Genomic DNA, 24,576 nt, shown 5'->3' with positions numbered 1-24,576 from the left:
GGATAAAAATGTCATGCTTTGAGTCTGCTGCTTTTTAGTGTGGGAATGGGTTGAAAGGAGAAGTCTGATTTTAAACCCTATCCCCGAGAACAGGGTTAGAATGTGATAAGTTTAGAGAGCAAAACAAGTTGGTCTGTGGGCGGTGCGGTGCCTTTCGCTTATTGGCAAACGCCAATAGCGTTGAGGAGCTTGAGGTGACCACTTGCAAATTTAAAGCCAGTTGAGCAGGCTTTTTGACGCTGGCTGGCATTTGTCTGGATAAAAAGTTAATGTCAGAAGTGGGATTCGAACCCACGCCCCTAGAAAGGGACCAGAATACACCAACCTTTGGTAAGGTAAGGATTAACAGTCCTTGAGTCTGGCGCCTTAGACCACTCGGCCATCCTGACAATGGTCGTGCAGCAGCTGCAGGAAAATGTGCTGCAAATTCTGCACACTTACTGAGCAGCCTCACAATTCTTCCTCCTGTGCAAACACACAACGCACACATTCTTACGACAGGACTTAACAGGCAGCGCCAGTCATTAAGTTCATCATCCCTGCAATGCAACCAACATTCAAACACAGGTATTTCTCGCAACAGCTCGCATTTTGTCAGCTATCGGGTAACATTTTCTGTATTGTATTTCGAAAGCGCCTTTCATGACCGAACGACGTCCCAAGGCGCTTCACAGCCAATGAAGTATTGTAAAAGTGAAGGCACTGTTGCAATGTGGGGAACGCCGCAGCCAGTTTGCACACAGCAAGATCCCACAAACGGCAATGTGATCATGACCAGATAATCTGGTTTTGTCAGTGATGTTGATGTCGGAATAAATATTGAATGAAGGTTGTAACTGCTTCGTTCCAACGTGCACCTAATTACTGGTGTTGCCCTGTGGACCTGTATGCTGCAAAATCATTTCTCGAGAGTTTACCGTCTGCCACTTCAATGGCCTTGATTATTATCTTGCCCAAAGCAAAGTCACATTTCACTCACCGGTCACTAGTTCCAGAACGGAAACTGCTGCCAGTGGTAGCGTGGCCGAGCGGTCTAAGGCGCTGGATTAAGGCTCCAGTCTCTTCGGAGGCAGTGGGTTCGAATCCCACCGCTGCCAGAATTTGTGGCGTGTAATATTTGCGCCCCTTCACCGCGAGCCATGAAGCAGTCGGCTCCCGCTGTGTTGTGATATGACTATTTTGGTGTGGAAAAGAGGTTGAGCTGAGAACGGTGCCTTCAGTTTGTTGGCAAACCGTTGAAGAGTTTGATGTTGCCACTTGTAAATTGAAGGCCAGTTCAACAGGCCTTTTGACGCTGGCTGCATTTGTGTGGGGAAAAATGTCACGTCAGAGGTGGGATTGCAACCCACGCCCCTAGAAAGGGACCGGAATTCGCCGACCTTTGGTCAGTTAAGGATTAACAGTCTTTGAGTCTGGCGCCTCACTCCACTCGGCTTTCCTGACACTATTGTGCCCTTGGCCGTAAGCATCAGTCTGAGCATTGAAAGGCCTCGGTCCACCAAGGCATCGACTCTGGCAACTTTCACATGCTAATACCTGACTTGTTTGGCTCTGGTGCCTTTTATACTGGCAAAAAGGGGTTAATGTCGGAAGTAAACATTGCAAGTAATTCCTTGCCTGAGGAACGGAGCAGATTTGAGCAGCCTTTGTGTGGAAGAAATCTCATTCTTTGACAGTGGTGCCCTTTTTCTGAGAACCACCACTGTCTGCAGTGGGATTGAAAGCCACAGTACGAGAAAGCAACGTGGAATTCAGCAACGCGGGAGGATAAAAATGTCATGCTTTGAGTCTGCTGCTTTTTAGTGTGGGAATGGGTTGAAAGGAGAAGTCTGATTTTAAACCCTATCCCCGAGAACAGGGTTAGAATGTGATAAGTTTAGAGAGCAAAACAAGTTGGTCTGTGGGCGGTGCGGTGCCTTTCGCTTATTGGCAAACGCCAATAGCGTTGAGGAGCTTGAGGTGACCACTTGCAAATTTAAAGCCAGTTGAGCAGGCTTTTTGACGCTGGCTGGCATTTGTCTGGATAAAAAGTTAATGTCAGAAGTGGGATTCGAACCCACGCCCCTAGAAAGGGACCAGAATACACCAACCTTTGGTAAGGTAAGGATTAACAGTCCTTGAGTCTGGCGCCTTAGACCACTCGGCCATCCTGACAATGGTCGTGCAGCAGCTGCAGGAAAATGTGCTGCAAATTCTGCACACTTACTGAGCAGCCTCACAATTCTTCCTCCTGTGCAAACACACAACGCACACATTCTTACGACAGGACTTAACAGGCAGCGCCAGTCATTAAGTTCATCATCCCTGCAATGCAACCAACATTCAAACACAGGTATTTCTCGCAACAGCTCGCATTTTGTCAGCTATCGGGTAACATTTTCTGTATTGTATTTCGAAAGCGCCTTTCATGACCGAACGACGTCCCAAGGCGCTTCACAGCCAATGAAGTATTGTAAAAGTGAAGGCACTGTTGCAATGTGGGGAACGCCGCAGCCAGTTTGCACACAGCAAGATCCCACAAACGGCAATGTGATCATGACCAGATAATCTGGTTTTGTCAGTGACGTTGATGTCGGAATAAATATTGAATGAAGGTTGTAACTGCTTCGTTCCAACGTGCACCTAATTACTGGTGTTGCCCTGTGGACCTGTATGCTGCAAAATCATTTCTCGAGAGTTTACCGTCTGCCACTTTAATGGCCTTGATTATTATCTTGCCCAAAGCAAAGTCACATTTCACTCACCGGTCACTAGTTCCAGAACGGAAACTGCTGCCAGTGGTAGCGTGGCCGAGCGGTCTAAGGCGCTGGATTAAGGCTCCAGTCTCTTCGGAGGCGTGGGTTCGAATCCCACCGCTGCCAGAATTTGTGGCGTGTAATATTTGCGCCCCTTCACCGCGAGCCATGAAGCAGTCGGCTCCCGCTGTGTTGTGATATGACTATTTTGGTGTGGAAAAGAGGTTGAGCTGAGAACGGTGCCTTCAGTTTGTTGCCACTTGTAAATTGAAGGCCAGTTCAACAGGCCTTTTGACGCTGGCTGCATTTGTGTGGGGAAAAATGTCACGTCAGAGGTGGGATTGCAACCCACGCCCCTAGAAAGGGACCGGAATTCGCCGACCTTTGGTCAGTTAAGGATTAACAGTCTTTGAGTCTGGCGCCTCACTCCACTCGGCCTTCCTGACACTATTGTGCCCTTGGCCGTAAGCATCAGTCTGAGCATTGAAAGGCCTCGGTCCACCAAGGCATCGACTCTGGCAACTTTCACATGCTAATACCTGACTTGTTTGGCTCTGGTGCCTTTTATACTGGCAAAATGTGTTAATGTCGGAAGTAACATTGCAAGTAATTCCCTGCCTGAGGAACGGAGCAGATTTGAGCAGCCTTTGTGTGGAAGAAATCTCATTCTTTGACAGTGGTGCCCTTTTTCTGAGAACCACCACTGTCTGCAGTGGGATTGAAAGCCACAGTACGAGAAAGCAACGTGGAATTCAGCAACGCGGGAGGATAAAAATGTCATGCTTTGAGTCTGCTGCTTTTTAGTGTGGGAATGGGTTGAAAGGAGAAGTCTGATTTTAAACCCTATCCCCGAGAACAGGGTTAGAATGTGATAAGTTTAGAGAGCAAAACAAGTTGGTCTGTGGGCGGTGCGGTGCCTTTCGCTTATTGGCAAACGCCAATAGCGTTGAGGAGCTTGAGGTGACCACTTGCAAATTTAAAGCCAGTTGAGCAGGCTTTTTGACGCTGGCTGGCATTTGTCTGGATAAAAAGTTAATGTCAGAAGTGGGATTCGAACCCACGCCCCTAGAAAGGGACCAGAATACACCAACCTTTGGTAAGGTAAGGATTAACAGTCCTTGAGTCTGGCGCCTTAGACCACTCGGCCATCCTGACAATGGTCGTGCAGCAGCTGCAGGAAAATGTGCTGCAAATTCTGCACACTTACTGAGCAGCCTCACAATTCTTCCTCCTGTGCAAACACACAACGCACACATTCTTACGACAGGACTTAACAGGCAGCGCCAGTCATTAAGTTCATCATCCCTGCAATGCAACCAACATTCAAACACAGGTATTTCTCGCAACAGCTCGCATTTTGTCAGCTATCGGGTAACATTTTCTGTATTGTATTTCGAAAGCGCCTTTCATGACCGAACGACGTCCCAAGGCGCTTCACAGCCAATGAAGTATTGTAAAAGTGAAGGCACTGTTGCAATGTGGGGAACGCCGCAGCCAGTTTGCACACAGCAAGATCCCACAAACGGCAATGTGATCATGACCAGATAATCTGGTTTTGTCAGTGATGTTGATGTCGGAATAAATATTGAATGAAGGTTGTAACTGCTTCGTTCCAACGTGCACCTAATTACTGGTGTTGCCCTGTGGACCTGTATGCTGCAAAATCATTTCTCGAGAGTTTACCGTCTGCCACTTCAATGGCCTTGATTATTATCTTGCCCAAAGCAAAGTCACATTTCACTCACCGGTCACTAGTTCCAGAACGGAAACTGCTGCCAGTGGTAGCGTGGCCGAGCGGTCTAAGGCGCTGGATTAAGGCTCCAGTCTCTTCGGAGGCAGTGGGTTCGAATCCCACCGCTGCCAGAATTTGTGGCGTGTAATATTTGCGCCCCTTCACCGCGAGCCATGAAGCAGTCGGCTCCCGCTGTGTTGTGATATGACTATTTTGGTGTGGAAAAGAGGTTGAGCTGAGAACGGTGCCTTCAGTTTGTTGGCAAACCGTTGAAGAGTTTGATGTTGCCACTTGTAAATTGAAGGCCAGTTCAACAGGCCTTTTGACGCTGGCTGCATTTGTGTGGGGAAAAATGTCACGTCAGAGGTGGGATTGCAACCCACGCCCCTAGAAAGGGACCGGAATTCGCCGACCTTTGGTCAGTTAAGGATTAACAGTCTTTGAGTCTGGCGCCTCACTCCACTCGGCTTTCCTGACACTATTGTGCCCTTGGCCGTAAGCATCAGTCTGAGCATTGAAAGGCCTCGGTCCACCAAGGCATCGACTCTGGCAACTTTCACATGCTAATACCTGACTTGTTTGGCTCTGGTGCCTTTTATACTGGCAAAAAGGGGTTAATGTCGGAAGTAAACATTGCAAGTAATTCCTTGCCTGAGGAACGGAGCAGATTTGAGCAGCCTTTGTGTGGAAGAAATCTCATTCTTTGACAGTGGTGCCCTTTTTCTGAGAACCACCACTGTCTGCAGTGGGATTGAAAGCCACAGTACGAGAAAGCAACGTGGAATTCAGCAACGCGGGAGGATAAAAATGTCATGCTTTGAGTCTGCTGCTTTTTAGTGTGGGAATGGGTTGAAAGGAGAAGTCTGATTTTAAACCCTATCCCCGAGAACAGGGTTAGAATGTGATAAGTTTAGAGAGCAAAACAAGTTGGTCTGTGGGCGGTGCGGTGCCTTTCGCTTATTGGCAAACGCCAATAGCGTTGAGGAGCTTGAGGTGACCACTTGCAAATTTAAAGCCAGTTGAGCAGGCTTTTTGACGCTGGCTGGCATTTGTCTGGATAAAAAGTTAATGTCAGAAGTGGGATTCGAACCCACGCCCCTAGAAAGGGACCAGAATACACCAACCTTTGGTAAGGTAAGGATTAACAGTCCTTGAGTCTGGCGCCTTAGACCACTCGGCCATCCTGACAATGGTCGTGCAGCAGCTGCAGGAAAATGTGCTGCAAATTCTGCACACTTACTGAGCAGCCTCACAATTCTTCCTCCTGTGCAAACACACAACGCACACATTCTTACGACAGGACTTAACAGGCAGCGCCAGTCATTAAGTTCATCATCCCTGCAATGCAACCAACATTCAAACACAGGTATTTCTCGCAACAGCTCGCATTTTGTCAGCTATCGGGTAACATTTTCTGTATTGTATTTCGAAAGCGCCTTTCATGACCGAACGACGTCCCAAGGCGCTTCACAGCCAATGAAGTATTGTAAAAGTGAAGGCACTGTTGCAATGTGGGGAACGCCGCAGCCAGTTTGCACACAGCAAGATCCCACAAACGGCAATGTGATCATGACCAGATAATCTGGTTTTGTCAGTGATGTTGATGTCGGAATAAATATTGAATGAAGGTTGTAACTGCTTCGTTCCAACGTGCACCTAATTACTGGTGTTGCCCTGTGGACCTGTATGCTGCAAAATCATTTCTCGAGAGTTTACCGTCTGCCACTTCAATGGCCTTGATTATTATCTTGCCCAAAGCAAAGTCACATTTCACTCACCGGTCACTAGTTCCAGAACGGAAACTGCTGCCAGTGGTAGCGTGGCCGAGCGGTCTAAGGCGCTGGATTAAGGCTCCAGTCTCTTCGGAGGCAGTGGGTTCGAATCCCACCGCTGCCAGAATTTGTGGCGTGTAATATTTGCGCCCCTTCACCGCGAGCCATGAAGCAGTCGGCTCCCGCTGTGTTGTGATATGACTATTTTGGTGTGGAAAAGAGGTTGAGCTGAGAACGGTGCCTTCAGTTTGTTGGCAAACCGTTGAAGAGTTTGATGTTGCCACTTGTAAATTGAAGGCCAGTTCAACAGGCCTTTTGACGCTGGCTGCATTTGTGTGGGGAAAAATGTCACGTCAGAGGTGGGATTGCAACCCACGCCCCTAGAAAGGGACCGGAATTCGCCGACCTTTGGTCAGTTAAGGATTAACAGTCTTTGAGTCTGGCGCCTCACTCCACTCGGCTTTCCTGACACTATTGTGCCCTTGGCCGTAAGCATCAGTCTGAGCATTGAAAGGCCTCGGTCCACCAAGGCATCGACTCTGGCAACTTTCACATGCTAATACCTGACTTGTTTGGCTCTGGTGCCTTTTATACTGGCAAAAAGGGGTTAATGTCGGAAGTAAACATTGCAAGTAATTCCTTGCCTGAGGAACGGAGCAGATTTGAGCAGCCTTTGTGTGGAAGAAATCTCATTCTTTGACAGTGGTGCCCTTTTTCTGAGAACCACCACTGTCTGCAGTGGGATTGAAAGCCACAGTACGAGAAAGCAACGTGGAATTCAGCAACGCGGGAGGATAAAAATGTCATGCTTTGAGTCTGCTGCTTTTTAGTGTGGGAATGGGTTGAAAGGAGAAGTCTGATTTTAAACCCTATCCCCGAGAACAGGGTTAGAATGTGATAAGTTTAGAGAGCAAAACAAGTTGGTCTGTGGGCGGTGCGGTGCCTTTCGCTTATTGGCAAACGCCAATAGCGTTGAGGAGCTTGAGGTGACCACTTGCAAATTTAAAGCCAGTTGAGCAGGCTTTTTGACGCTGGCTGGCATTTGTCTGGATAAAAAGTTAATGTCAGAAGTGGGATTCGAACCCACGCCCCTAGAAAGGGACCAGAATACACCAACCTTTGGTAAGGTAAGGATTAACAGTCCTTGAGTCTGGCGCCTTAGACCACTCGGCCATCCTGACAATGGTCGTGCAGCAGCTGCAGGAAAATGTGCTGCAAATTCTGCACACTTACTGAGCAGCCTCACAATTCTTCCTCCTGTGCAAACACACAACGCACACATTCTTACGACAGGACTTAACAGGCAGCGCCAGTCATTAAGTTCATCATCCCTGCAATGCAACCAACATTCAAACACAGGTATTTCTCGCAACAGCTCGCATTTTGTCAGCTATCGGGTAACATTTTCTGTATTGTATTTCGAAAGCGCCTTTCATGACCGAACGACGTCCCAAGGCGCTTCACAGCCAATGAAGTATTGTAAAAGTGAAGGCACTGTTGCAATGTGGGGAACGCCGCAGCCAGTTTGCACACAGCAAGATCCCACAAACGGCAATGTGATCATGACCAGATAATCTGGTTTTGTCAGTGATGTTGATGTCGGAATAAATATTGAATGAAGGTTGTAACTGCTTCGTTCCAACGTGCACCTAATTACTGGTGTTGCCCTGTGGACCTGTATGCTGCAAAATCATTTCTCGAGAGTTTACCGTCTGCCACTTCAATGGCCTTGATTATTATCTTGCCCAAAGCAAAGTCACATTTCACTCACCGGTCACTAGTTCCAGAACGGAAACTGCTGCCAGTGGTAGCGTGGCCGAGCGGTCTAAGGCGCTGGATTAAGGCTCCAGTCTCTTCGGAGGCAGTGGGTTCGAATCCCACCGCTGCCAGAATTTGTGGCGTGTAATATTTGCGCCCCTTCACCGCGAGCCATGAAGCAGTCGGCTCCCGCTGTGTTGTGATATGACTATTTTGGTGTGGAAAAGAGGTTGAGCTGAGAACGGTGCCTTCAGTTTGTTGCCACTTGTAAATTGAAGGCCAGTTCAACAGGCCTTTTGACGCTGGCTGCATTTGTGTGGGGAAAAATGTCACGTCAGAGGTGGGATTGCAACCCACGCCCCTAGAAAGGGACCGGAATTCGCCGACCTTTGGTCAGTTAAGGATTAACAGTCTTTGAGTCTGGCGCCTCACTCCACTCGGCCTTCCTGACACTATTGTGCCCTTGGCCGTAAGCATCAGTCTGAGCATTGAAAGGCCTCGGTCCACCAAGGCATCGACTCTGGCAACTTTCACATGCTAATACCTGACTTGTTTGGCTCTGGTGCCTTTTATACTGGCAAAATGTGTTAATGTCGGAAGTAACATTGCAAGTAATTCCCTGCCTGAGGAACGGAGCAGATTTGAGCAGCCTTTGTGTGGAAGAAATCTCATTCTTTGACAGTGGTGCCCTTTTTCTGAGAACCACCACTGTCTGCAGTGGGATTGAAAGCCACAGTACGAGAAAGCAACGTGGAATTCAGCAACGCGGGAGGATAAAAATGTCATGCTTTGAGTCTGCTGCTTTTTAGTGTGGGAATGGGTTGAAAGGAGAAGTCTGATTTTAAACCCTATCCCCGAGAACAGGGTTAGAATGTGATAAGTTTAGAGAGCAAAACAAGTTGGTCTGTGGGCGGTGCGGTGCCTTTCGCTTATTGGCAAACGCCAATAGCGTTGAGGAGCTTGAGGTGACCACTTGCAAATTTAAAGCCAGTTGAGCAGGCTTTTTGACGCTGGCTGGCATTTGTCTGGATAAAAAGTTAATGTCAGAAGTGGGATTCGAACCCACGCCCCTAGAAAGGGACCAGAATACACCAACCTTTGGTAAGGTAAGGATTAACAGTCCTTGAGTCTGGCGCCTTAGACCACTCGGCCATCCTGACAATGGTCGTGCAGCAGCTGCAGGAAAATGTGCTGCAAATTCTGCACACTTACTGAGCAGCCTCACAATTCTTCCTCCTGTGCAAACACACAACGCACACATTCTTACGACAGGACTTAACAGGCAGCGCCAGTCATTAAGTTCATCATCCCTGCAATGCAACCAACATTCAAACACAGGTATTTCTCGCAACAGCTCGCATTTTGTCAGCTATCGGGTAACATTTTCTGTATTGTATTTCGAAAGCGCCTTTCATGACCGAACGACGTCCCAAGGCGCTTCACAGCCAATGAAGTATTGTAAAAGTGAAGGCACTGTTGCAATGTGGGGAACGCCGCAGCCAGTTTGCACACAGCAAGATCCCACAAACGGCAATGTGATCATGACCAGATAATCTGGTTTTGTCAGTGATGTTGATGTCGGAATAAATATTGAATGAAGGTTGTAACTGCTTCGTTCCAACGTGCACCTAATTACTGGTGTTGCCCTGTGGACCTGTATGCTGCAAAATCATTTCTCGAGAGTTTACCGTCTGCCACTTCAATGGCCTTGATTATTATCTTGCCCAAAGCAAAGTCACATTTCACTCACCGGTCACTAGTTCCAGAACGGAAACTGCTGCCAGTGGTAGCGTGGCCGAGCGGTCTAAGGCGCTGGATTAAGGCTCCAGTCTCTTCGGAGGCAGTGGGTTCGAATCCCACCGCTGCCAGAATTTGTGGCGTGTAATATTTGCGCCCCTTCACCGCGAGCCATGAAGCAGTCGGCTCCCGCTGTGTTGTGATATGACTATTTTGGTGTGGAAAAGAGGTTGAGCTGAGAACGGTGCCTTCAGTTTGTTGGCAAACCGTTGAAGAGTTTGATGTTGCCACTTGTAAATTGAAGGCCAGTTCAACAGGCCTTTTGACGCTGGCTGCATTTGTGTGGGGAAAAATGTCACGTCAGAGGTGGGATTGCAACCCACGCCCCTAGAAAGGGACCGGAATTCGCCGACCTTTGGTCAGTTAAGGATTAACAGTCTTTGAGTCTGGCGCCTCACTCCACTCGGCTTTCCTGACACTATTGTGCCCTTGGCCGTAAGCATCAGTCTGAGCATTGAAAGGCCTCGGTCCACCAAGGCATCGACTCTGGCAACTTTCACATGCTAATACCTGACTTGTTTGGCTCTGGTGCCTTTTATACTGGCAAAAAGGGGTTAATGTCGGAAGTAAACATTGCAAGTAATTCCTTGCCTGAGGAACGGAGCAGATTTGAGCAGCCTTTGTGTGGAAGAAATCTCATTCTTTGACAGTGGTGCCCTTTTTCTGAGAACCACCACTGTCTGCAGTGGGATTGAAAGCCACAGTACGAGAAAGCAACGTGGAATTCAGCAACGCGGGAGGATAAAAATGTCATGCTTTGAGTCTGCTGCTTTTTAGTGTGGGAATGGGTTGAAAGGAGAAGTCTGATTTTAAACCCTATCCCCGAGAACAGGGTTAGAATGTGATAAGTTTAGAGAGCAAAACAAGTTGGTCTGTGGGCGGTGCGGTGCCTTTCGCTTATTGGCAAACGCCAATAGCGTTGAGGAGCTTGAGGTGACCACTTGCAAATTTAAAGCCAGTTGAGCAGGCTTTTTGACGCTGGCTGGCATTTGTCTGGATAAAAAGTTAATGTCAGAAGTGGGATTCGAACCCACGCCCCTAGAAATGGACCAGAATACACCAACCTTTGGTAAGGTAAGGATTAACAGTCCTTGAGTCTGGCGCCTTAGACCACTCGGCCATCCTGACAATGGTCGTGCAGCAGCTGCAGGAAAATGTGCTGCAAATTCTGCACACTTACTGAGCAGCCTCACAATTCTTCCTCCTGTGCAAACACACAACGCACACATTCTTACGACAGGACTTAACAGGCAGCGCCAGTCATTAAGTTCATCATCCCTGCAATGCAACCAACATTCAAACACAGGTATTTCTCGCAACAGCTCGCATTTTGTCAGCTATCGGGTAACATTTTCTGTATTGTATTTCGAAAGCGCCTTTCATGACCGAACGACGTCCCAAGGCGCTTCACAGCCAATGAAGTATTGTAAAAGTGAAGGCACTGTTGCAATGTGGGGAACGCCGCAGCCAGTTTGCACACAGCAAGATCCCACAAACGGCAATGTGATCATGACCAGATAATCTGGTTTTGTCAGTGATGTTGATGTCGGAATAAATATTGAATGAAGGTTGTAACTGCTTCGTTCCAACGTGCACCTAATTACTGGTGTTGCCCTGTGGACCTGTATGCTGCAAAATCATTTCTCGAGAGTTTACCGTCTGCCACTTCAATGGCCTTGATTATTATCTTGCCCAAAGCAAAGTCACATTTCACTCACCGGTCACTAGTTCCAGAACGGAAACTGCTGCCAGTGGTAGCGTGGCCGAGCGGTCTAAGGCGCTGGATTAAGGCTCCAGTCTCTTCGGAGGCAGTGGGTTCGAATCCCACCGCTGCCAGAATTTGTGGCGTGTAATATTTGCGCCCCTTCACCGCGAGCCATGAAGCAGTCGGCTCCCGCTGTGTTGTGATATGACTATTTTGGTGTGGAAAAGAGGTTGAGCTGAGAACGGTGCCTTCAGTTTGTTGGCAAACCGTTGAAGAGTTTGATGTTGCCACTTGTAAATTGAAGGCCAGTTCAACAGGCCTTTTGACGCTGGCTGCATTTGTGTGGGGAAAAATGTCACGTCAGAGGTGGGATTGCAACCCACGCCCCTAGAAAGGGACCGGAATTCGCCGACCTTTGGTCAGTTAAGGATTAACAGTCTTTGAGTCTGGCGCCTCACTCCACTCGGCTTTCCTGACACTATTGTGCCCTTGGCCGTAAGCATCAGTCTGAGCATTGAAAGGCCTCGGTCCACCAAGGCATCGACTCTGGCAACTTTCACATGCTAATACCTGACTTGTTTGGCTCTGGTGCCTTTTATACTGGCAAAAAGGGGTTAATGTCGGAAGTAAACATTGCAAGTAATTCCTTGCCTGAGGAACGGAGCAGATTTGAGCAGCCTTTGTGTGGAAGAAATCTCATTCTTTGACAGTGGTGCCCTTTTTCTGAGAACCACCACTGTCTGCAGTGGGATTGAAAGCCACAGTACGAGAAAGCAACGTGGAATTCAGCAACGCGGGAGGATAAAAATGTCATGCTTTGAGTCTGCTGCTTTTTAGTGTGGGAATGGGTTGAAAGGAGAAGTCTGATTTTAAACCCTATCCCCGAGAACAGGGTTAGAATGTGATAAGTTTAGAGAGCAAAACAAGTTGGTCTGTGGGCGGTGCGGTGCCTTTCGCTTATTGGCAAACGCCAATAGCGTTGAGGAGCTTGAGGTGACCACTTGCAAATTTAAAGCCAGTTGAGCAGGCTTTTTGACGCTGGCTGGCATTTGTCTGGATAAAAAGTTAATGTCAGAAGTGGGATTCGAACCCACGCCCCTAGAAAGGGACCAGAATACACCAACCTTTGGTAAGGTAAGGATTAACAGTCCTTGAGTCTGGCGCCTTAGACCACTCGGCCATCCTGACAATGGTCGTGCAGCAGCTGCAGGAAAATGTGCTGCAAATTCTGCACACTTACTGAGCAGCCTCACAATTCTTCCTCCTGTGCAAACACACAACGCACACATTCTTACGACAGGACTTAACAGGCAGCGCCAGTCATTAAGTTCATCATCCCTGCAATGCAACCAACATTCAAACACAGGTATTTCTCGCAACAGCTCGCATTTTGTCAGCTATCGGGTAACATTTTCTGTATTGTATTTCGAAAGCGCCTTTCATGACCGAACGACGTCCCAAGGCGCTTCACAGCCAATGAAGTATTGTAAAAGTGAAGGCACTGTTGCAATGTGGGGAACGCCGCAGCCAGTTTGCACACAGCAAGATCCCACAAACGGCAATGTGATCATGACCAGATAATCTGGTTTTGTCAGTGATGTTGATGTCGGAATAAATATTGAATGAAGGTTGTAACTGCTTCGTTCCAACGTGCACCTAATTACTGGTGTTGCCCTGTGGACCTGTATGCTGCAAAATCATTTCTCGAGAGTTTACCGTCTGCCACTTCAATGGCCTTGATTATTATCTTGCCCAAAGCAAAGTCACATTTCACTCACCGGTCACTAGTTCCAGAACGGAAACTGCTGCCAGTGGTAGCGTGGCCGAGCGGTCTAAGGCGCTGGATTAAGGCTCCAGTCTCTTCGGAGGCAGTGGGTTCGAATCCCACCGCTGCCAGAATTTGTGGCGTGTAATATTTGCGCCCCTTCACCGCGAGCCATGAAGCAGTCGGCTCCCGCTGTGTTGTGATATGACTATTTTGGTGTGGAAAAGAGGTTGAGCTGAGAACGGTGCCTTCAGTTTGTTGCCACTTGTAAATTGAAGGCCAGTTCAACAGGCCTTTTGACGCTGGCTGCATTTGTGTGGGGAAAAATGTCACGTCAGAGGTGGGATTGCAACCCACGCCCCTAGAAAGGGACCGGAATTCGCCGACCTTTGGTCAGTTAAGGATTAACAGTCTTTGAGTCTGGCGCCTCACTCCACTCGGCCTTCCTGACACTATTGTGCCCTTGGCCGTAAGCATCAGTCTGAGCATTGAAAGGCCTCGGTCCACCAAGGCATCGACTCTGGCAACTTTCACATGCTAATACCTGACTTGTTTGGCTCTGGTGCCTTTTATACTGGCAAAATGTGTTAATGTCGGAAGTAACATTGCAAGTAATTCCCTGCCTGAGGAACGGAGCAGATTTGAGCAGCCTTTGTGTGGAAGAAATCTCATTCTTTGACAGTGGTGCCCTTTTTCTGAGAACCACCACTGTCTGCAGTGGGATTGAAAGCCACAGTACGAGAAAGCAACGTGGAATTCAGCAACGCGGGAGGATAAAAATGTCATGCTTTGAGTCTGCTGCTTTTTAGTGTGGGAATGGGTTGAAAGGAGAAGTCTGATTTTAAACCCTATCCCCGAGAACAGGGTTAGAATGTGATAAGTTTAGAGAGCAAAACAAGTTGGTCTGTGGGCGGTGCGGTGCCTTTCGCTTATTGGCAAACGCCAATAGCGTTGAGGAGCTTGAGGTGACCACTTGCAAATTTAAAGCCAGTTGAGCAGGCTTTTTGACGCTGGCTGGCATTTGTCTGGATAAAAAGTTAATGTCAGAAGTGGGATTCGAACCCACGCCCCTAGAAAGGGACCAGAATACACCAACCTTTGGTAAGGTAAGGATTAACAGTCCTTGAGTCTGGCGCCTTAGACCACTCGGCCATCCTGACAATGGTCGTGCAGCAGCTGCAGGAAAATGTGCTGCAAATTCTGCACACTTACTGAGCAGCCTCACAATTCTTCCTCCTGTGCAAACACACAACGCACACATTCTTACGACAGGACTTAACAGGCAGCGCCAGTCATTAAGTTCATCATCCCTGCAATGCAACCAACATTCAAACACAGGTATTTCTCGCAACAGCTCGCATTTTGTCAGCTATCGGGTAACATTTTCTGTATTGTATTTCGAAAGCGCCTTTCATGACCGAACGACGTCCCAAGGCGCTTCACAGCCAATGAAGTATTGTAAAAGTGAAGGCACTGTTGCAATGTGGGGAACGCCGCAGCCAGTTTGCACACAGCAAGATCCCACAAACGGCAATGTGATCATGACCAGATAATCTGGTTTTGTCAGTGATGTTGATGTCGGAATAAATATTGAATGAAGGTTGTAACTGCTTCGTTCCAACGTGCACCTAATTACTGGTGTTGCCCTGTGGACCTGTATGCTGCAAAATCATTTCTCGAGAGTTTACCGTCTGCCACTTCAATGGCCTTGATTATTATCTTGCCCAAAGCAAAGTCACATTTCACTCACCGGTCACTAGTTCCAGAACGGAAACTGCTGCCAGTGGTAGCGTGGCCGAGCGGTCTAAGGCGCTGGATTAAGGCTCCAGTCTCTTCGGAGGCAGTGGGTTCGAATCCCACCGCTGCCAGAATTTGTGGCGTGTAATATTTGCGCCCCTTCACCGCGAGCCATGAAGCAGTCGGCTCCCGCTGTGTTGTGATATGACTATTTTGGTGTGGAAAAGAGGTTGAGCTGAGAACGGTGCCTTCAGTTTGTTGGCAAACCGTTGAAGAGTTTGATGTTGCCACTTGTAAATTGAAGGCCAGTTCAACAGGCCTTTTGACGCTGGCTGCATTTGTGTGGGGAAAAATGTCACGTCAGAGGTGGGATTGCAACCCACGCCCCTAGAAAGGGACCGGAATTCGCCGACCTTTGGTCAGTTAAGGATTAACAGTCTTTGAGTCTGGCGCCTCACTCCACTCGGCTTTCCTGACACTATTGTGCCCTTGGCCGTAAGCATCAGTCTGAGCATTGAAAGGCCTCGGTCCACCAAGGCATCGACTCTGGCAACTTTCACATGCTAATACCTGACTTGTTTGGCTCTGGTGCCTTTTATACTGGCAAAAAGGGGTTAATGTCGGAAGTAAACATTGCAAGTAATTCCTTGCCTGAGGAACGGAGCAGATTTGAGCAGCCTTTGTGTGGAAGAAATCTCATTCTTTGACAGTGGTGCCCTTTTTCTGAGAACCACCACTGTCTGCAGTGGGATTGAAAGCCACAGTACGAGAAAGCAACGTGGAATTCAGCAACGCGGGAGGATAAAAATGTCATGCTTTGAGTCTGCTGCTTTTTAGTGTGGGAATGGGTTGAAAGGAGAAGTCTGATTTTAAACCCTATCCCCGAGAACAGGGTTAGAATGTGATAAGTTTAGAGAGCAAAACAAGTTGGTCTGTGGGCGGTGCGGTGCCTTTCGCTTATTGGCAAACGCCAATAGCGTTGAGGAGCTTGAGGTGACCACTTGCAAATTTAAAGCCAGTTGAGCAGGCTTTTTGACGCTGGCTGGCATTTGTCTGGATAAAAAGTTAATGTCAGAAGTGGGATTCGAACCCACGCCCCTAGAAAGGGACCAGAATACACCAACCTTTGGTAAGGTAAGGATTAACAGTCCTTGAGTCTGGCGCCTTAGACCACTCGGCCATCCTGACAATGGTCGTGCAGCAGCTGCAGGAAAATGTGCTGCAAATTCTGCACACTTACTGAGCAGCCTCACAATTCTTCCTCCTGTGCAAACACACAACGCACACATTCTTACGACAGGACTTAACAGGCAGCGCCAGTCATTAAGTTCATCATCCCTGCAATGCAACCAACATTCAAACACAGGTATTTCTCGCAACAGCTCGCATTTTGTCAGCTATCGGGTAACATTTTCTGTATTGTATTTCGAAAGCGCCTTTCATGACCGAACGACGTCCCAAGGCGCTTCACAGCCAATGAAGTATTGTAAAAGTGAAGGCACTGTTGCAATGTGGGGAACGCCGCAGCCAGTTTGCACACAGCAAGATCCCACAAACGGCAATGTGATCATGACCAGATAATCTGGTTTTGTCAGTGATGTTGATGTCGGAATAAATATTGAATGAAGGTTGTAACTGCTTCGTTCCAACGTGCACCTAATTACTGGTGTTGCCCTGTGGACCTGTATGCTGCAAAATCATTTCTCGAGAGTTTACCGTCTGCCACTTCAATGGCCTTGATTATTATCTTGCCCAAAGCAAAGTCACATTTCACTCACCGGTCACTAGTTCCAGAACGGAAACTGCTGCCAGTGGTAGCGTGGCCGAGCGGTCTAAGGCGCTGGATTAAGGCTCCAGTCTCTTCGGAGGCAGTGGGTTCGAATCCCACCGCTGCCAGAATTTGTGGCGTGTAATATTTGCGCCCCTTCACCGCGAGCCATGAAGCAGTCGGCTCCCGCTGTGTTGTGATATGACTATTTTGGTGTGGAAAAGAGGTTGAGCTGAGAACGGTGCCTTCAGTTTGTTGGCAAACCGTTGAAGAGTTTGATGTTGCCACTTGTAAATTGAAGGCCAGTTCAACAGGCCTTTTGACGCTGGCTGCATTTGTGTGGGGAAAAATGTCACGTCAGAGGTGGGATTGCAACCCACGCCCCTAGAAAGGGACCGGAATTCGCCGACCTTTGGTCAGTTAAGGATTAACAGTCTTTGAGTCTGGCGCCTCACTCCACTCGGCTTTCCTGACACTATTGTGCCCTTGGCCGTAAGCATCAGTCTGAGCATTGAAAGGCCTCGGTCCACCAAGGCATCGACTCTGGCAACTTTCACATGCTAATACCTGACTTGTTTGGCTCTGGTGCCTTTTATACTGGCAAAAAGGGGTTAATGTCGGAAGTAAACATTGCAAGTAATTCCTTGCCTGAGGAACGGAGCAGATTTGAGCAGCCTTTGTGTGGAAGAAATCTCATTCTTTGACAGTGGTGCACCTTTTTCTGAGAACCACCACTGTCTGCAGTGGGATTGAAAGCCACAGTACGAGAAAGCAACGTGGAATTCAACAACGCGGGAGGATAAAAATGTCATGCTTTGAGTCTGCTGCTTTTTAGTGTGGGAATGGGTTGAAAGGAGAAGTCTGATTTTAAACCCTATCCCCGAGAACAGGGTTAGAATGTGATAAGTTTAGAGAGCAAAACAAGTTGGTCTGTGGGCGGTGCGGTGCCTTTCGCTTATTGGCAAACGCCAATAGCGTTGAGGAGCTTGAGGTGACCACTTGCAAATTTAAAGCCAGTTGAGCAGGCTTTTTGACGCTGGCTGGCATTTGTCTGGATAAAAAGTTAATGTCAGAAGTGGGATTCGAACCCACGCCCCTAGAAAGGGACCAGAATACACCAACCTTTGGTAAGGTAAGGATTAACAGTCCTTGAGTCTGGCGCCTTAGACCACTCGGCCATCCTGACAATGGTCGTGCAGCAGCTGCAGGAAAATGTGCTGCAAATTCTGCACACTTACTGAGCAGCCTCACAATTCTTCCTCCTGTGCAAACACACAACGCACACATTCTTACGACAGGACTTAACAGGCAGCGCCAGTCATTAAGTTCATCATCCCTGCAATGCAACCAACATTCAAACACAGGTATTTCTCGCAACAGCTCGCATTTTGTCAGCTATCGGGTAACATTTTCTGTATTGTATTTCGAAAGCGCCTTTCATGACCGAACGACGTCCCAAGGCGCTTCACAGCCAATGAAGTATTGTAAAAGTGAAGGCACTGTTGCAATGTGGGGAACGCCGCAGCCAGTTTGCACACAGCAAGATCCCACAAACGGCAATGTGATCATGACCAGATAATCTGGTTTTGTCAGTGACGTTGATGTCGGAATAAATATTGAATGAAGGTTGTAACTGCTTCGTTCCAACGTGCACCTAATTACTGGTGTTGCCCTGTGGACCTGTATGCTGCAAAATCATTTCTCGAGAGTTTACCGTCTGCCACTTTAATGGCCTTGATTATTATCTTGCCCAAAGCAAAGTCACATTTCACTCACCGGTCACTAGTTCCAGAACGGAAACTGCTGCCAGTGGTAGCGTGGCCGAGCGGTCTAAGGCGCTGGATTAAGGCTCCAGTCTCTTCGGAGGCGTGGGTTCGAATCCCACCGCTGCCAGAATTTGTGGCGTGTAATATTTGCGCCCCTTCACCGCGAGCCATGAAGCAGTCGGCTCCCGCTGTGTTGTGATATGACTATTTTGGTGTGGAAAAGAGGTTGAGCTGAGAACGGTGCCTTCAGTTTGTTGCCACTTGTAAATTGAAGGCCAGTTCAACAGGCCTTTTGACGCTGGCTGCATTTGTGTGGGGAAAAATGTCACGTCAGAGGTGGGATTGCAACCCACGCCCCTAGAAAGGGACCGGAATTCGCCGACCTTTGGTCAGTTAAGGATTAACAGTCTTTGAGTCTGGCGCCTCACTCCACTCGGCCTTCCTGACACTATTGTGCCCTTGGCCGTAAGCATCAGTCTGAGCATTGAAAGGCCTCGGTCCACCAAGGCATCGACTCTGGCAACTTTCACATGCTAATACCTGACTTGTTTGGCTCTGGTGCCTTTTATACTGGCAAAATGTGTTAATGTCGGAAGTAACATTGCAAGTAATTCCCTGCCTGAGGAACGGAGCAGATTTGAGCAGCCTTTGTGTGGAAGAAATCTCATTCTTTGACAGTGGTGCCCTTTTTCTGAGAACCACCACTGTCTGCAGTGGGATTGAAAGCCACAGTACGAGAAAGCAACGTGGAATTCAGCAACGCGGGAGGATAAAAATGTCATGCTTTGAGTCTGCTGCTTTTTAGTGTGGGAATGGGTTGAAAGGAGAAGTCTGATTTTAAACCCTATCCCCGAGAACAGGGTTAGAATGTGATAAGTTTAGAGAGCAAAACAAGTTGGTCTGTGGGCGGTGCGGTGCCTTTCGCTTATTGGCAAACGCCAATAGCGTTGAGGAGCTTGAGGTGACCACTTGCAAATTTAAAGCCAGTTGAGCAGGCTTTTTGACGCTGGCTGGCATTTGTCTGGATAAAAAGTTAATGTCAGAAGTGGGATTCGAACCCACGCCCCTAGAAAGGGACCAGAATACACCAACCTTTGGTAAGGTAAGGATTAACAGTCCTTGAGTCTGGCGCCTTAGACCACTCGGCCATCCTGACAATGGTCGTGCAGCAGCTGCAGGAAAATGTGCTGCAAATTCTGCACACTTACTGAGCAGCCTCACAATTCTTCCTCCTGTGCAAACACACAACGCACACATTCTTACGACAGGACTTAACAGGCAGCGCCAGTCATTAAGTTCATCATCCCTGCAATGCAACCAACATTCAAACACAGGTATTTCTCGCAACAGCTCGCATTTTGTCAGCTATCGGGTAACATTTTCTGTATTGTATTTCGAAAGCGCCTTTCATGACCGAACGACGTCCCAAGGCGCTTCACAGCCAATGAAGTATTGTAAAAGTGAAGGCACTGTTGCAATGTGGGGAACGCCGCAGCCAGTTTGCACACAGCAAGATCCCACAAACGGCAATGTGATCATGACCAGATAATCTGGTTTTGTCAGTGATGTTGATGTCGGAATAAATATTGAATGAAGGTTGTAACTGCTTCGTTCCAACGTGCACCTAATTACTGGTGTTGCCCTGTGGACCTGTATGCTGCAAAATCATTTCTCGAGAGTTTACCGTCTGCCACTTCAATGGCCTTGATTATTATCTTGCCCAAAGCAAAGTCACATTTCACTCACCGGTCACTAGTTCCAGAACGGAAACTGCTGCCAGTGGTAGCGTGGCCGAGCGGTCTAAGGCGCTGGATTAAGGCTCCAGTCTCTTCGGAGGCAGTGGGTTCGAATCCCACCGCTGCCAGAATTTGTGGCGTGTAATATTTGCGCCCCTTCACCGCGAGCCATGAAGCAGTCGGCTCCCGCTGTGTTGTGATATGACTATTTTGGTGTGGAAAAGAGGTTGAGCTGAGAACGGTGCCTTCAGTTTGTTGGCAAACCGTTGAAGAGTTTGATGTTGCCACTTGTAAATTGAAGGCCAGTTCAACAGGCCTTTTGACGCTGGCTGCATTTGTGTGGGGAAAAATGTCACGTCAGAGGTGGGATTGCAACCCACGCCCCTAGAAAGGGACCGGAATTCGCCGACCTTTGGTCAGTTAAGGATTAACAGTCTTTGAGTCTGGCGCCTCACTCCACTCGGCTTTCCTGACACTATTGTGCCCTTGGCCGTAAGCATCAGTCTGAGCATTGAAAGGCCTCGGTCCACCAAGGCATCGACTCTGGCAACTTTCACATGCTAATACCTGACTTGTTTGGCTCTGGTGCCTTTTATACTGGCAAAAAGGGGTTAATGTCGGAAGTAAACATTGCAAGTAATTCCTTGCCTGAGGAACGGAGCAGATTTGAGCAGCCTTTGTGTGGAAGAAATCTCATTCTTTGACAGTGGTGCCCTTTTTCTGAGAACCACCACTGTCTGCAGTGGGATTGAAAGCCACAGTACGAGAAAGCAACGTGGAATTCAGCAACGCGGGAGGATAAAAATGTCATGCTTTGAGTCTGCTGCTTTTTAGTGTGGGAATGGGTTGAAAGGAGAAGTCTGATTTTAAACCCTATCCCCGAGAACAGGGTTAGAATGTGATAAGTTTAGAGAGCAAAACAAGTTGGTCTGTGGGCGGTGCGGTGCCTTTCGCTTATTGGCAAACGCCAATAGCGTTGAGGAGCTTGAGGTGACCACTTGCAAATTTAAAGCCAGTTGAGCAGGCTTTTTGACGCTGGCTGGCATTTGTCTGGATAAAAAGTTAATGTCAGAAGTGGGATTCGAACCCACGCCCCTAGAAAGGGACCAGAATACACCAACCTTTGGTAAGGTAAGGATTAACAGTCCTTGAGTCTGGCGCCTTAGACCACTCGGCCATCCTGACAATGGTCGTGCAGCAGCTGCAGGAAAATGTGCTGCAAATTCTGCACACTTACTGAGCAGCCTCACAATTCTTCCTCCTGTGCAAACACACAACGCACACATTCTTACGACAGGATTTAACAGGCAGCGCCAGTCATTAAGTTCATCATCCCTGCAATGCAACCAACATTCAAACACAGGTATTTCTCGCAACAGCTCGCATTTTGTCAGCTATCGGGTAACATTTTCTGTATTGTATTTCGAAAGCGCCTTTCATGACCGAACGACGTCCCAAGGCGCTTCACAGCCAATGAAGTATTGTAAAAGTGAAGGCACTGTTGCAATGTGGGGAACGCCGCAGCCAGTTTGCACACAGCAAGATCCCACAAACGGCAATGTGATCATGACCAGATAATCTGGTTTTGTCAGTGATGTTGATGTCGGAATAAATATTGAATGAAGGTTGTAACTGCTTCGTTCCAACGTGCACCTAATTACTGGTGTTGCCCTGTGGACCTGTATGCTGCAAAATCATTTCTCGAGAGTTTACCGTCTGCCACTTTAATGGCCTTGATTATTATCTTGCCCAAAGCAAAGTCACATTTCACTCACCGGTCACTAGTTCCAGAACGGAAACTGCTGCCAGTGGTAGCGTGGCCGAGCGGTCTAAGGCGCTGGATTAAGGCTCCAGTCTCTTCGGAGGCAGTGGGTTCGAATCCCACCGCTGCCAGAATTTGTGGCGTGTAATATTTGCGCCCCTTCACCGCGAGCCATGAAGCAGTCGGCTCCCGCTGTGTTGTGATATGACTATTTTGGTGTGGAAAAGAGGTTGAGCTGAGAACGGTGCCTTCAGTTTGTTGGCAAACCGTTGAAGAGTTTGATGTTGCCACTTGTAAATTGAAGGCCAGTTCAACAGGCCTTTTGACGCTGGCTGCATTTGTGTGGGGAAAAATGTCACGTCAGAGGTGGGATTGCAACCCACGCCCCTAGAAAGGGACCGGAATTCGCCGACATTTGGTCAGTTAAGGATTAACAGTCTTTGAGTCTGGCGCCTCACTCCACTCGGCTTTCCTGACACTATTGTGCCCTTGGCCGTAAGCATCAGTCTGAGCATTGAAAGGCCTCGGTCCACCAAGGCATCGACTCTGGCAACTTTCACATGCTAATACCTGACTTGTTTGGCTCTGGTGCCTTTTATACTGGCAAAAAGGGGTTAATGTCGGAAGTAAACATTGCAAGTAATTCCTTGCCTGAGGAACGGAGCAGATTTGAGCAGCCTTTGTGTGGAAGAAATCTCATTCTTTGACAGTGGTGCCCTTTTTCTGAGAACCACCACTGTCTGCAGTGGGATTGAAAGCCACAGTACGAGAAAGCAACGTGGAATTCAGCAACGCGGGAGGATAAAAATGTCATGCTTTGAGTCTGCTGCTTTTTAGTGTGGGAATGGGTTGAAAGGAGAAGTCTGATTTTAAACCCTATCCCCGAGAACAGGGTTAGAATGTGATAAGTTTAGAGAGCAAAACAAGTTGGTCTGTGGGCGGTGCGGTGCCTTTCGCTTATTGGCAAACGCCAATAGCGTTGAGGAGCTTGAGGTGACCACTTGCAAATTTAAAGCCAGTTGAGCAGGCTTTTTGACGCTGGCTGGCATTTGTCTGGATAAAAAGTTAATGTCAGAAGTGGGATTCGAACCCACGCCCCTAGAAAGGGACCAGAATACACCAACCTTTGGTAAGGTAAGGATTAACAGTCCTTGAGTCTGGCGCCTTAGACCACTCGGCCATCCTGACAATGGTCGTGCAGCAGCTGCAGGAAAATGTGCTGCAAATTCTGCACACTTACTGAGCAGCCTCACAATTCTTCCTCCTGTGCAAACACACAACGCACACATTCTTACGACAGGACTTAACAGGCAGCGCCAGTCATTAAGTTCATCATCCCTGCAATGCAACCAACATTCAAACACAGGTATTTCTCGCAACAGCTCGCATTTTGTCAGCTATCGGGTAACATTTTCTGTATTGTATTTCGAAAGCGCCTTTCATGACCGAACGACGTCCCAAGGCGCTTCACAGCCAATGAAGTATTGTAAAAGTGAAGGCACTGTTGCAATGTGGGGAACGCCGCAGCCAGTTTGCACACAGCAAGATCCCACAAACGGCAATGTGATCATGACCAGATAATCTGGTTTTGTCAGTGATGTTGATGTCGGAATAAATATTGAATGAAGGTTGTAACTGCTTCGTTCCAACGTGCACCTAATTACTGGTGTTGCCCTGTGGACCTGTATGCTGCAAAATCATTTCTCGAGAGTTTACCGTCTGCCACTTCAATGGCCTTGATTATTATCTTGCCCAAAGCAAAGTCACATTTCACTCACCGGTCACTAGTTCCAGAACGGAAACTGCTGCCAGTGGTAGCGTGGCCGAGCGGTCTAAGGCGCTGGATTAAGGCTCCAGTCTCTTCGGAGGCAGTGGGTTCGAATCCCACCGCTGCCAGAATTTGTGGCGTGTAATATTTGCGCCCCTTCACCGCGAGCCATGAAGCAGTCGGCTCCCGCTGTGTTGTGATATGACTATTTTGGTGTGGAAAAGAGGTTGAGCTGAGAACGGTGCCTTCAGTTTGTTGGCAAACCGTTGAAGAGTTTGATGTTGCCACTTGTAAATTGAAGGCCAGTTCAACAGGCCTTTTGACGCTGGCTGCATTTGTGTGGGGAAAAATGTCACGTCAGAGGTGGGATTGCAACCCACGCCCCTAGAAAGGGACCGGAATTCGCCGACCTTTGGTCAGTTAAGGATTAACAGTCTTTGAGTCTGGCGCCTCACTCCACTCGGCTTTCCTGACACTATTGTGCCCTTGGCCGTAAGCATCAGTCTGAGCATTGAAAGGCCTCGGTCCACCAAGGCATCGACTCTGGCAACTTTCACATGCTAATACCTGACTTGTTTGGCTCTGGTGCCTTTTATACTGGCAAAAAGGGGTTAATGTCGGAAGTAAACATTGCAAGTAATTCCTTGCCTGAGGAACGGAGCAGATTTGAGCAGCCTTTGTGTGGAAGAAATCTCATTCTTTGACAGTGGTGCCCTTTTTCTGAGAACCACCACTGTCTGCAGTGGGATTGAAAGCCACAGTACGAGAAAGCAAC

The 24,576-nt window shown here is 48.2% G+C and overlaps 28 non-coding genes across 28 annotated transcripts; 14 read left to right on the top strand and 14 right to left on the bottom strand.

The window, feature by feature from the left end:
• Window positions 1–270: 270 nt before the first annotated feature.
• Window positions 271–389, bottom strand: trnal-caa (transfer RNA leucine (anticodon CAA)). Its single transcript has 2 exons — window positions 352–389; window positions 271–316 (listed from the first exon to the last, which is right to left on the bottom strand). It is a non-coding gene; the product is annotated as a tRNA-Leu (tRNA).
• A 625-nt stretch (window positions 390–1,014) lies between these two features.
• On the top strand, window positions 1,015–1,097 carry trnal-aag (transfer RNA leucine (anticodon AAG)). Its single transcript has one exon. It is a non-coding gene; the product is annotated as a tRNA-Leu (tRNA).
• A 938-nt stretch (window positions 1,098–2,035) lies between these two features.
• Window positions 2,036–2,154, bottom strand: trnal-caa (transfer RNA leucine (anticodon CAA)). Its single transcript has 2 exons — window positions 2,117–2,154; window positions 2,036–2,081 (listed from the first exon to the last, which is right to left on the bottom strand). It is a non-coding gene; the product is annotated as a tRNA-Leu (tRNA).
• Window positions 2,155–2,779: 625 nt separating this feature from the next.
• On the top strand, window positions 2,780–2,861 carry trnal-aag (transfer RNA leucine (anticodon AAG)). The gene has a single exon. It is a non-coding gene; the product is annotated as a tRNA-Leu (tRNA).
• A 910-nt stretch (window positions 2,862–3,771) lies between these two features.
• On the bottom strand, window positions 3,772–3,890 carry trnal-caa (transfer RNA leucine (anticodon CAA)). Its single transcript has 2 exons — window positions 3,853–3,890; window positions 3,772–3,817 (listed from the first exon to the last, which is right to left on the bottom strand). It is a non-coding gene; the product is annotated as a tRNA-Leu (tRNA).
• Window positions 3,891–4,515: 625 nt separating this feature from the next.
• trnal-aag (transfer RNA leucine (anticodon AAG)) lies at window positions 4,516–4,598 on the top strand. Its single transcript has one exon. It is a non-coding gene; the product is annotated as a tRNA-Leu (tRNA).
• Window positions 4,599–5,536: 938 nt separating this feature from the next.
• Window positions 5,537–5,655, bottom strand: trnal-caa (transfer RNA leucine (anticodon CAA)). The gene is made up of 2 exons: window positions 5,618–5,655; window positions 5,537–5,582 (listed from the first exon to the last, which is right to left on the bottom strand). It is a non-coding gene; the product is annotated as a tRNA-Leu (tRNA).
• A 625-nt stretch (window positions 5,656–6,280) lies between these two features.
• trnal-aag (transfer RNA leucine (anticodon AAG)) lies at window positions 6,281–6,363 on the top strand. Its single transcript has one exon. It is a non-coding gene; the product is annotated as a tRNA-Leu (tRNA).
• Window positions 6,364–7,301: 938 nt separating this feature from the next.
• Window positions 7,302–7,420, bottom strand: trnal-caa (transfer RNA leucine (anticodon CAA)). Its single transcript has 2 exons — window positions 7,383–7,420; window positions 7,302–7,347 (listed from the first exon to the last, which is right to left on the bottom strand). It is a non-coding gene; the product is annotated as a tRNA-Leu (tRNA).
• A 625-nt stretch (window positions 7,421–8,045) lies between these two features.
• On the top strand, window positions 8,046–8,128 carry trnal-aag (transfer RNA leucine (anticodon AAG)). Its single transcript has one exon. It is a non-coding gene; the product is annotated as a tRNA-Leu (tRNA).
• A 910-nt stretch (window positions 8,129–9,038) lies between these two features.
• trnal-caa (transfer RNA leucine (anticodon CAA)) lies at window positions 9,039–9,157 on the bottom strand. The gene is made up of 2 exons: window positions 9,120–9,157; window positions 9,039–9,084 (listed from the first exon to the last, which is right to left on the bottom strand). It is a non-coding gene; the product is annotated as a tRNA-Leu (tRNA).
• Window positions 9,158–9,782: 625 nt separating this feature from the next.
• trnal-aag (transfer RNA leucine (anticodon AAG)) lies at window positions 9,783–9,865 on the top strand. The gene has a single exon. It is a non-coding gene; the product is annotated as a tRNA-Leu (tRNA).
• A 938-nt stretch (window positions 9,866–10,803) lies between these two features.
• Window positions 10,804–10,922, bottom strand: trnal-caa (transfer RNA leucine (anticodon CAA)). Its single transcript has 2 exons — window positions 10,885–10,922; window positions 10,804–10,838 (listed from the first exon to the last, which is right to left on the bottom strand). It is a non-coding gene; the product is annotated as a tRNA-Leu (tRNA).
• A 625-nt stretch (window positions 10,923–11,547) lies between these two features.
• On the top strand, window positions 11,548–11,630 carry trnal-aag (transfer RNA leucine (anticodon AAG)). The gene has a single exon. It is a non-coding gene; the product is annotated as a tRNA-Leu (tRNA).
• A 938-nt stretch (window positions 11,631–12,568) lies between these two features.
• trnal-caa (transfer RNA leucine (anticodon CAA)) lies at window positions 12,569–12,687 on the bottom strand. The gene is made up of 2 exons: window positions 12,650–12,687; window positions 12,569–12,614 (listed from the first exon to the last, which is right to left on the bottom strand). It is a non-coding gene; the product is annotated as a tRNA-Leu (tRNA).
• A 625-nt stretch (window positions 12,688–13,312) lies between these two features.
• trnal-aag (transfer RNA leucine (anticodon AAG)) lies at window positions 13,313–13,395 on the top strand. Its single transcript has one exon. It is a non-coding gene; the product is annotated as a tRNA-Leu (tRNA).
• A 910-nt stretch (window positions 13,396–14,305) lies between these two features.
• On the bottom strand, window positions 14,306–14,424 carry trnal-caa (transfer RNA leucine (anticodon CAA)). Its single transcript has 2 exons — window positions 14,387–14,424; window positions 14,306–14,351 (listed from the first exon to the last, which is right to left on the bottom strand). It is a non-coding gene; the product is annotated as a tRNA-Leu (tRNA).
• Window positions 14,425–15,049: 625 nt separating this feature from the next.
• On the top strand, window positions 15,050–15,132 carry trnal-aag (transfer RNA leucine (anticodon AAG)). Its single transcript has one exon. It is a non-coding gene; the product is annotated as a tRNA-Leu (tRNA).
• A 938-nt stretch (window positions 15,133–16,070) lies between these two features.
• On the bottom strand, window positions 16,071–16,189 carry trnal-caa (transfer RNA leucine (anticodon CAA)). Its single transcript has 2 exons — window positions 16,152–16,189; window positions 16,071–16,116 (listed from the first exon to the last, which is right to left on the bottom strand). It is a non-coding gene; the product is annotated as a tRNA-Leu (tRNA).
• A 625-nt stretch (window positions 16,190–16,814) lies between these two features.
• Window positions 16,815–16,897, top strand: trnal-aag (transfer RNA leucine (anticodon AAG)). The gene has a single exon. It is a non-coding gene; the product is annotated as a tRNA-Leu (tRNA).
• Window positions 16,898–17,836: 939 nt separating this feature from the next.
• trnal-caa (transfer RNA leucine (anticodon CAA)) lies at window positions 17,837–17,955 on the bottom strand. The gene is made up of 2 exons: window positions 17,918–17,955; window positions 17,837–17,882 (listed from the first exon to the last, which is right to left on the bottom strand). It is a non-coding gene; the product is annotated as a tRNA-Leu (tRNA).
• A 625-nt stretch (window positions 17,956–18,580) lies between these two features.
• trnal-aag (transfer RNA leucine (anticodon AAG)) lies at window positions 18,581–18,662 on the top strand. The gene has a single exon. It is a non-coding gene; the product is annotated as a tRNA-Leu (tRNA).
• Window positions 18,663–19,572: 910 nt separating this feature from the next.
• On the bottom strand, window positions 19,573–19,691 carry trnal-caa (transfer RNA leucine (anticodon CAA)). Its single transcript has 2 exons — window positions 19,654–19,691; window positions 19,573–19,618 (listed from the first exon to the last, which is right to left on the bottom strand). It is a non-coding gene; the product is annotated as a tRNA-Leu (tRNA).
• Window positions 19,692–20,316: 625 nt separating this feature from the next.
• Window positions 20,317–20,399, top strand: trnal-aag (transfer RNA leucine (anticodon AAG)). Its single transcript has one exon. It is a non-coding gene; the product is annotated as a tRNA-Leu (tRNA).
• Window positions 20,400–21,337: 938 nt separating this feature from the next.
• trnal-caa (transfer RNA leucine (anticodon CAA)) lies at window positions 21,338–21,456 on the bottom strand. The gene is made up of 2 exons: window positions 21,419–21,456; window positions 21,338–21,383 (listed from the first exon to the last, which is right to left on the bottom strand). It is a non-coding gene; the product is annotated as a tRNA-Leu (tRNA).
• A 625-nt stretch (window positions 21,457–22,081) lies between these two features.
• On the top strand, window positions 22,082–22,164 carry trnal-aag (transfer RNA leucine (anticodon AAG)). The gene has a single exon. It is a non-coding gene; the product is annotated as a tRNA-Leu (tRNA).
• Window positions 22,165–23,102: 938 nt separating this feature from the next.
• On the bottom strand, window positions 23,103–23,221 carry trnal-caa (transfer RNA leucine (anticodon CAA)). Its single transcript has 2 exons — window positions 23,184–23,221; window positions 23,103–23,148 (listed from the first exon to the last, which is right to left on the bottom strand). It is a non-coding gene; the product is annotated as a tRNA-Leu (tRNA).
• A 625-nt stretch (window positions 23,222–23,846) lies between these two features.
• trnal-aag (transfer RNA leucine (anticodon AAG)) lies at window positions 23,847–23,929 on the top strand. The gene has a single exon. It is a non-coding gene; the product is annotated as a tRNA-Leu (tRNA).
• Window positions 23,930–24,576: the final 647 nt, after the last annotated feature.

The sequence above is a fragment of the Pristiophorus japonicus genome, chromosome 8, assembly GCF_044704955.1.
Source record: "Pristiophorus japonicus isolate sPriJap1 chromosome 8, sPriJap1.hap1, whole genome shotgun sequence".
Classification (NCBI taxonomy): Eukaryota; Metazoa; Chordata; class Chondrichthyes; family Pristiophoridae; genus Pristiophorus; species Pristiophorus japonicus.
The sequence above is the reverse complement of the archived record's forward strand: the minus strand, read 5'-3'. Positions and strand labels throughout refer to the sequence as shown.